Consider the following 9,136-nt stretch of genomic DNA (forward strand, 5'->3'; position numbering starts at 1 on the left):
CCCCCCCCACACACACACACACACACACACACACACACACCCCACCTTCCCACCCACCCATCGCTGTCGAACACTCCTGACTCACGGTGATAGGAGGACACGGTCATAGCAGATGATCACCCAGTTGGTGGGGGGTTGGGGTTGTGGTCGGGGGTGGGGGGTGTGCTCTGAGGACATGGAGGCTGAGAGGGGGGGGGGGTGGATCATGGTTGGCAGTCATTACTACTGTAATGTGTGATAGACATACCATAAAGAATGGAGTTAAAACAAACACTTCTCTGAGGAGGGGTCATCTGCCATTCACATGACTGCTGGTGTGTGTGTGTGTGTGTGTGTGTGTGTGTGTGTGTGTGTGTGTGTGTGTGTGTGTGTGTGTGTGTGTGTGTGTGTGTGTGTGTGTGTGTGTGTGTGTGTGTGTGTGTGTGTGTGTGTGTGTGTGTGTGTGTGTGTGCGTGGAAAGAAAGAATTAAAGCAGGAGCGTAATGTGCCCAACTGTCAGCCATTACTGCCCGATAAATGCAGACAAAGGGCGCCGGATCATATGTGCAGTCTCGTGTCATACGTGAGTGTATTTGTGGGTGGGTGGGGAAGTAGGGGGAGGGTTTGTATGTCGAACGGTCACGTATACGCAGGGCACCTCCGTAAGCATGTGCGTACAGTATGTCTGATCATCATGTCTGAGCTCGTCCTGTAAAGTGGCAGTCGTCTCTAGAAGATCACATGCGCGCATTGCGCTGCCGTGTTCGCGGTCTTCTCTCCCTCTCAGTCCCTGACGCCCTTATTCAACCCGGCCCGTTTGACAGCCGGCCGTCATCCCACCCCGACTCTCCACCGTCATGCAGCACCAGCGGAGTCTCGTTCAGTTCAGTCTCTGTCTCACAAGGATGTAGACTGGTTCAACCCAGTCCGTATGACACTAAATTATCAGTCCCCTCTTTGTGTCAACTACTGTAATAGATGTGCTCTTATCCTTATGTGGCCTTTGTTTAATCCTGCCCATGTAATTGCAGATCTTTGTAGCGGGGTGCGGCCTAGTCTAGTTTGTGTAATATGTAGATTAGAGTTTAAGGACTAGTCAAAGCTTTTTTGGTATAACAAAAATGACATTATTCTGTATTCAAAGACGACAAGATTCTGCATTCAGAAAGACACATTGGTTGGGTCCACCCATGTAGACCCTCTACATGCGTGGGCAGTTGGGCTCGAACTCGCAAGTGCACAGGTCACGCATTCACCTACAGTGACACTGGGCCATTTGGTGTGCAGTAAAAAATAAATGAAAAAAAAGGCAGCATCCCATTGTCTTAAACATAAATGTTTTATTAATTAAGAAGTATGGTGCGTGACAGGTGTGGGCTGTTGTTATCCTCTATTATCGGAGTATTGCATATATCATGAGAGCGGAGTAATCCATATCCTTCTCCTCCTATATCTCCGAAACCAAATTACCAGTGACCAAACTGCATAGTCTGTGTGTAAAAATGGTGGCGACGAGAACAAGCTGTACATTTCTCTTTCAGTGCCCCTTCTCTCCTCTCTCTCTCTCTGTCTCCCTCCTCTTCCATTTTATTCCATTTCTCACCCTTCCCATTCCCTCTCTCTTTTCTCTGTGCTCACATGGACACACTCATACCCTCCTCGATATGTGAGCACTGACGAGCTGTAGGGCGTGCCCCCACAACCACATACGTTACGAGCCAGTAGCGCTGGCGTACATACATTCCCGACCATGTGGAGTTCACACATGGCTGCACAATAACCAACATACTTGCCGTCATATATGTCCTGGTTCACACTATGGGGCCTCTGCGCTGAGAAAAGACATCGGGGGTTCACAGAATTCACACAATTTGGATACTGTGTGGTGAGTGGAGTCGCACCCTGACTGAAATGTTGCGTATATGATGTCTGTAACGCTGAGAAATGGTGGCGTAAGCAACAATTACCCTAATTGAACATTCCAGAGCAGCCCTGCAAAATGGCTGCCGAGCCGGCACGCTGTCTGTGATGGCCGACAAGAGTGTGTAGGTCTCAGGTGTGTGCGTGTATAGCTGCGCTTGTCTATGTGTCTGTGTGTTTGCCTCTTTGTCTAGGTGCGTGTGTTCTGTCTGTGTGTTTGTGCTAACTCTATGTGAGAGTAATCCTGCTTTTGCTTTTTACTGACTGCTTTGTGTCAGGGGAAGTCTCTGCTCGCCGAAGATCTCTGGTAATCCATAATTACTAACCTCAATATACCTCAACTGTAGAAGCCATTATATCAAACTGCCTCACTGTAACAGTCGATGATTTGTTACCTGGCAGCTATAAAAAAAACAATCCTACGTTTAGCTTTGAAAATAAAACTCGACTCTCAGCTTTAGATAGCGACGGCGCTGGGAGTCGCCCTTTCAGCTTCACGTCCACCTTCTTCAGAACGTCGGCATTTTCACAGACGAGCATTAAGGTGCTGAATGTGTTTTACCAAACAGCTGACCTTGTTGTTTTTTTACAGCTCTCTGCCTTAGCCAGCCCTGCACCCAGCCGGACGCCCAGCCAGCTATCTACCCATCCATCCATCCAGCCATCCAGCCAGGCCGGCCCTACCCTGCCCAGAACTGGCAACCTGCAGGAGTCATCAGGGTTAGTGTGCTTTTGGCACACCTCTGTGCCAAAATCATCTCCAAGCATCAGGCAGGAACTTGTAAATTTATAGATCTGCACTTAAACCAAAGGCCAGACAATCAAATAATATACTTACATTAGAGAAAGAGAGAGAGAGAAGAGGGGCGATCCCCAGCCATCCATAAAACACTTCCACTGGTCCTGATTTATAACAGTCAATAGGACAAGTCAAGAGACATGCAGATGTTTAATTGTAGCACAAAAAACATTAGTTTCATTAGAGGAGGAATTGAGATGGCAATTTTGTTTGTTTGATTTATGCTTGTATTTCTTTATGCTTCGACACAAAGAGAGCAATGAATCCTCTAAGGTCAATAGTCCATTATAATATCTCTGCAGATTTCAGAGGTGGGTACCTTTTTAAACACACACACACACACACACACACACACACACACACACACACACACACACACACACACACACACACACACACACACACACACACACACACACACACACACACACACACACACACACACACACACACACACCGAGATAAGCAGCATTCTCTCATTTACATACCCACTTTTTCTCCCATTGATATTGCCATACATACACAGAGCACAGATCACTGGATTAAGTTAAAGCTGTGCCGTTAATAATTCAAATACTGCAAGTGCTAGCATTTTCTGCTGTTCATCAGGGAGACACTGTAAAAAGACAAAGCTGAACTAAATGACTACCAGCGCTAAGGCCTTATCTCAGCTGTGTGGGTGTGCTCATGTGAGAGAGAGAGAGAGAGAGTGTGTGTGAATGCGAGGCTTGAATGTGATAGACGAGGGTCGGGCTTACACATTAAAATCTCCTGCCGCTGTTTGTAATGCATTTGCCAAGCAGTAGTGTGGTCACAGCGAACGGCGGAGATACAGCAGAGAGGAAAGACGACAATGATGAGGGAACACACCGCTGTATGTTCACAACAGACCATAATGGGTGTGTCTGTGGATCTGTGTGTGTGCACGCGTGTGTGTGTGTGTGTGTGTGTGTGTGTGTGTGTCTGTGTATGTGTGTGTAAGAGAGGGCACATATGTGAATGTGAGATACCTCAGCTATTTACTACTGATTGGAGTGAATAATGCTTCTCTCTCTTTCTCTCACACTCTCTGACAACTATTCCTCTATGGATATAATGGAGCCACCAGGCCTAAAAGCACAGCTAAAGGCAGTAATAAATTAAAAAGAAATAACAACAGGAAAAAGCCAAAATTAACTAGATCCCAAAATACAATTTATGAAAGTAAAGAATATGATCTTATTAAATGGCCTTCTGTTTGATTTATGTGTTATTTTATATACTGACAATTGTTCTGGGTGATCATCACAAAGCACATTTAGAAGTATTATATTTGTATGAGCTATTAGAAAGCTACAGTAAGCCGAGCGACCAGTGGCTCATTTAAAAGAGTTTCTGGTATTGACCGATATGCTTATGACAATTACAAAATAAGACCATAAAAGAGATAAAGTCAGAAAGGCCAGGGTAAAGAATTTTTTGTTAACCTATTTAACTGGAAAGATATTGATGTCCAGGGAACATGAGGACAGTGGTGTGTGTGTGTGTGTGTGTGTGTGTGTGTGTGTGTGTGTGTGTGTGTGTGTGTGTGTGTGTGTGTGTGTGTGTGTGTGTGTGTGTGTGTGTGTGTGTGTGTGTGTGTGTGTGTGTGTGTGTGTGTGTGTGTGTGTGTGTGTGTGTGTGTGCCTATTTTGGCAAAGGGCCTTTTAAACCTGAGTAAAGAGGAAATGGATGCTTGGCAAATGCTCAGCCAGCCTCCTTATCACTGCTGCTCTCAGAGCTGACCACCACAGCTTCTTAATAATAGCGGACACAAACACAAAGTCATTTCTATTCATGCACTCCCTAACAGCTCTCAGCCTCCCGGTGTGTTGCTACAGCTACTACTAATGCACAAAATAATGCATCCTGATCCAGGTTGTCCATTTCTATTAACACAGTCATTTATCATCTGATTAAAAGACAGAGAAAGAGGCTATGCAGCACACATTAAAAGGGGAAAAGTAAAACGAAAGAAATTAGTAAAGCTTCCGTCTGTCTCAGCATGATGCTGAATAAAAGAAAATAGTGATTGACACAAGTGGCAGTTTGCTGGTTAATGGTGTGGGTCTAAAACACCGAGATGGGCAGGATGTTCTCCACAGCAAAAGCTTTTTGCCTCCCTTGCTTCCACCCGAAGTGCAGACAACAGCCGTCGTTCTCCAACTCAATTTACAGACGCATTAGGAGATGCTGAGGCGCGCCCAACTCTCTCAAATGCAATCAGCCTGCCTGTGTGTTTTAAGAGGAAATTGAGGGTGCCATCTTTATCGACCTCTTTTTGACTTCTCTTTTGTAGACTCCTCTTATCACTAAAATAATTTCAAAACATAAACGGCTGCATATGGATTTTTTTTTTTCTTGACTACCCTGTACTGTATTTGTCTCCCTTTTAGGCTGCGTGAAAAAAAGACAAAGAGGACACTTGTGAGGACTGTAAACTCATCTAATACAGATTTAGATAGATTCCGATTTCCCGAAGTAAGTATTTGTATTTAGACCTATGTCCGCCTGGGTTATGAGTATGTTCTGTTATGTGCAATTTCTTTATGTTTAAATTAATTCAATTTGAGGCCTTGTATCTCATATTGTCATTTTTTTTAAATCTTAGTTTTATTTTTTGAAGCACCTATATTTACAGATTATATGGGTTTTTATAATATTTACTGATGGGGTAGTTTTTAATGAATTTATGGCATTATTTGACATGAATTAAAATAATAATGCTATTGATGGGATGGCAGTAGTTCCTGTATTTTTTCAGTCAGAAATAACCCAGTTTTGACAGGTTTTTGTTTGTCTATATTTTGTTGTTAAATTGCTCGTCAATTCCGTTCCAGGCAGCATTAAAAAAGCTCTTTAAATATGTGAAACCTGCTGATACCCTGAGAGTCTGCCTTTCCTTCTCCCTCTCCCCCTGTAATTGATTCCACACCTTTGAGCCTCACAATAGTTTCCTAAGTGCACTTAGGGGAGAGATTCAGGACAAAGTCAGCTTGTGAGGTACATCCATGTACGTGCTGCCTACAGTCCTGCACTCTTAATGTCCCGTTTGACCCTCAGCTTAACATATGCTTGGGTAAAAACCGAAGAGAGAGAAGCAGCAGGACAAAGGATGGGGGGCTGGGAACGGCAGAAATGAGAAGAGGAGATGGGAAAGAGCTGGTAGAAAAAGTCAGGGGGATGGAGTTATTAAGAAAAGAAAGACGTTTTTGAAAAGATTGCCTTATACTCCCCTATCTACAGCTTTCTTTCAATTCCTTTCTTTAAATTCCTTCATTCCCTCAAAAATGTCACGGATCATTCATCCTCTTTTTCACCCTTCATTTCTCTCTGTGTCACTCCATTTCTCGTACCAGCTGTTCACTTCTCTGTTTCCCTTTTGATCTCGTTTCAGATTTTCCCCTCATTTTCCTTCTCTACCTGCTTACCATTTTCTTCCTTCCTCCCTCATATCCTTCAAACACTTTTTTTTTTTCAATAAGTGCATTTTTTTTCTTCTTTCTTTCAATCACCCGCTAAGGGAAGCTGCCACGACAGCCGATTGATCTCACACAAATGCATAGCTCAAATTATTGATTATTTCCCACACCGTGGATATGTAGACACACAAAACATTATTCATATGTGCCGTTAAGTGGCTGCATCGCTTCGGCAAATCTCTTTTCCCCCGAGCGGCAGCGTGGATCTATAGCGTTCAGGTGGAGGAGGTGTCTTGAAGCATGTGGACATTATCTTGAAACGAGGGGCTGGCTGCCATAGCAACCATATGATGAGGCAGGCAGGGCTATTTAAAGGAATTCAGTTGCTCGCGTTACCGTCAGCTTTACACCGGTCCAGTGAAAGACAAAGACTTAGATGTGAATGCAAGAAAATATAGATCCTTATAGTTCCACCCCCACAATCTAATGCCTGGTATTAAGACTCGGTCGACTGGACTAAAAAGAGTGGAATGCAACAAATCCCTCAATAACCGTCTAAATAAAGGGTTACTTAACATTACACAAACAAACAATGCTTCACACGTATTGCTTTATGCTCCGACAGGAGTCTGAATATTTATTTAATTTGCCTGAACCCCTAATTTCCTGCCATAAAGATGCACATTGATAGAATATTTCAATGCAATATAATATAATATACTGTATATAAATATAAATATATGCAAGTGTGACTTGTACAATAGTGTTTTTTTACAGTGATGTGCATATGCTTGAATTATCTGCAGAAGGGGCCACTGTAATGTAATGTCTAATATTCACAATAAAAAATAAAAAACCGTTCTTTTTCTCTAGAGAGGTATTTCTCAGTGGACAGCAACACATGGGGAGACAAGTGTGCGAGGAAGAACAACTGCTGTGCACCTACAGTGCCTTGCATGCCAAACAGAGGCAGAACGCGCAAAGGAAAGCATGATTTGTTATTCACATCTTTTATACACATATTTCTCTGTCAGATGTACACCTGGAGAAAATTGACAATTATTTCCAATCACCTACTGAGTGCTTTGTGGTATTTTAACTTAACTCCCCCATGTGTCTCTGTCTAGCTCTGTTAACAATAAGCATTCCTTCCTTGCTATCCTCCTATATTTTTTTTTTTTAACCAAATAACCACCAAAAGATAGCGGTTTTGAACGCAGTGTTCAGATTATCAAAGTTAGCTTTCCCTAGTCTGCAAATAAAAACTATTGTTTCTAGATTTCCTCTATAATTACAGAGCCGGTTTGTACTGCTAGTCCGACAGGCTTTTGGCCATAAGCGATTAGTCCATAAATGGACAGAAAATGAATCAGCTATTCACTATTTTGATAATCGATTCATTTTTTAAACACAAATGCAAAACATTACTCAGTTCTAGCTTCTCAAATTTGAGGATTTTATGCTTTTCTTTGTCTTTTGTGACATTGTTTTCTCCATTTTCTGAAACTGTAGAGACTAAATATGTAATTGATTAATGGAGAAAATAATCAAAAGAACAACAGTTAGTGATGATAGCCATTAGTGGCAGCCAATAACAGACTTCTATCTATTCTTCTGTCCCAGGACAAGACACTGAACCCTTAACGTGTTCTAGAAATGAGCATCAGCTAAGTGCCTGAAATAAAAAAGATGTAATTATTCGTAGGAATTGACCTCACTGTTCTTGGCTCACAGGGTTGATAGGTGATTGTTCCTCTCCTATACGTAAATGCACCCAATTTTTTTTTCTTTCTCCCTTTCATCGTGCTCATATTCTACAACATTTTAATTTGAAGTGCACAATTAATCGGGAAACTGCCGGTTTTCTTTTATCACTCAGTTGAGCCCAGTGTGCTATTCCAACGCCTGTGAGAGCAGTCAAGAAGATTTAAAGTGCTTCATAGAAGCAAAATTGTGAGTGACCTCTCTCGTAACACTCCCTCTGCTCTTCACTCTGCTCTTTATCTCATTCTAATCCCAACTCATTTCATATGCTAAGTAAAAGCTTATATCCCTCTTCACTGTACGTACACACACACATCCCTCATTGCTGTGGTGTGATTATAAAATTAGCATAGAGGATGTTGTTGGAGCTGTGGAGTGCAGAAGCACCGGAGAGCTGAAGCAGGGGGTTGTGGGTGGTGGGTGGTCTAATGTCTTGTCAGGTGGAGAAGTGGGGCTCCCAAAATCCCTCATGTCTGGATGTATGATGAGAACTCAACGCCAGGAACCCAGAGAAAGTTCCCACATGTCTCAGTGTCTCTCTCTCTCCTCATCTCGAATGGTTTTCTCGTAATCTAATTTGCATGTTCTCTTTTCACAGTTGTCACAGATGTTGCGAAGATTAGGAGAGTGCGGAAGAGAGAGAGAGAGAGCTGACTCTACCACCCCGAGGAGGACGCAATGAGATGGAACCACTTCTCTGCTTTCCAGTGGAAAAACCTCTTCCTCCGTCAGAGTGACATCTGCTGGCTCGGTGGGGCGGGGCAGCTGGTGTTGTGAATCAGGCCGCTGCAATCCAGGGACCGGCTACTTCCCAACACCAGGGTCTCACCCTCACCCCTCACGTCCTCACAGGCTTTCACCTCCAGTTTGAAGGATTCAGTCAGCATATATTTTAAATCTGTGCTTTATACTTTCTTATGCCTGATGTAACTACCAATGTAATTATTTACTTGTAATATTAGGACTTTGTCCAAATCTGTATGAAATATATTTCATTTGCATCATATCCTCTTAAATTATGAATCAGAAAAAAAGTACCACAAACAAAACTATATCACACCCCATAAAACACATACAACAAGGATGCTGACATTTATGATTAGAATAGTATTTTCCCCAAATAAATCAATATATATTTCAAAAATATGTCTGTGGTTATTTTAATGACTTAGAAAATACTGTACCTGTTTAAGGCTGATGCTGTGTCTCTCTGCTGAAGTCTCCGCAAAAACTG

The 9,136-nt window shown here is 42.7% G+C and overlaps 1 long non-coding RNA gene across 1 annotated transcript in view; it reads left to right on the top strand.

Moving 5' to 3' along the window:
- LOC120570727 overlaps positions 1 to 9,046 on the top strand; it is a 9,600-nt gene extending 554 nt beyond the window's left edge. The window contains exons 2-4 of the long non-coding RNA XR_005641111.1: positions 2,492 to 2,619; positions 5,113 to 5,197; positions 8,501 to 9,046. This is a non-coding gene — a long non-coding RNA (uncharacterized LOC120570727). The remainder of the gene's footprint in view (positions 1 to 2,491; positions 2,620 to 5,112; positions 5,198 to 8,500) is intronic.
- The last annotated feature ends 90 nt before the right edge of the window (positions 9,047 to 9,136 follow it).

Source organism: Perca fluviatilis, chromosome 13, assembly GCF_010015445.1.
Source record: "Perca fluviatilis chromosome 13, GENO_Pfluv_1.0, whole genome shotgun sequence".
Lineage (NCBI taxonomy): Eukaryota > Metazoa > Chordata > Actinopteri > Perciformes > Percidae > Perca > Perca fluviatilis.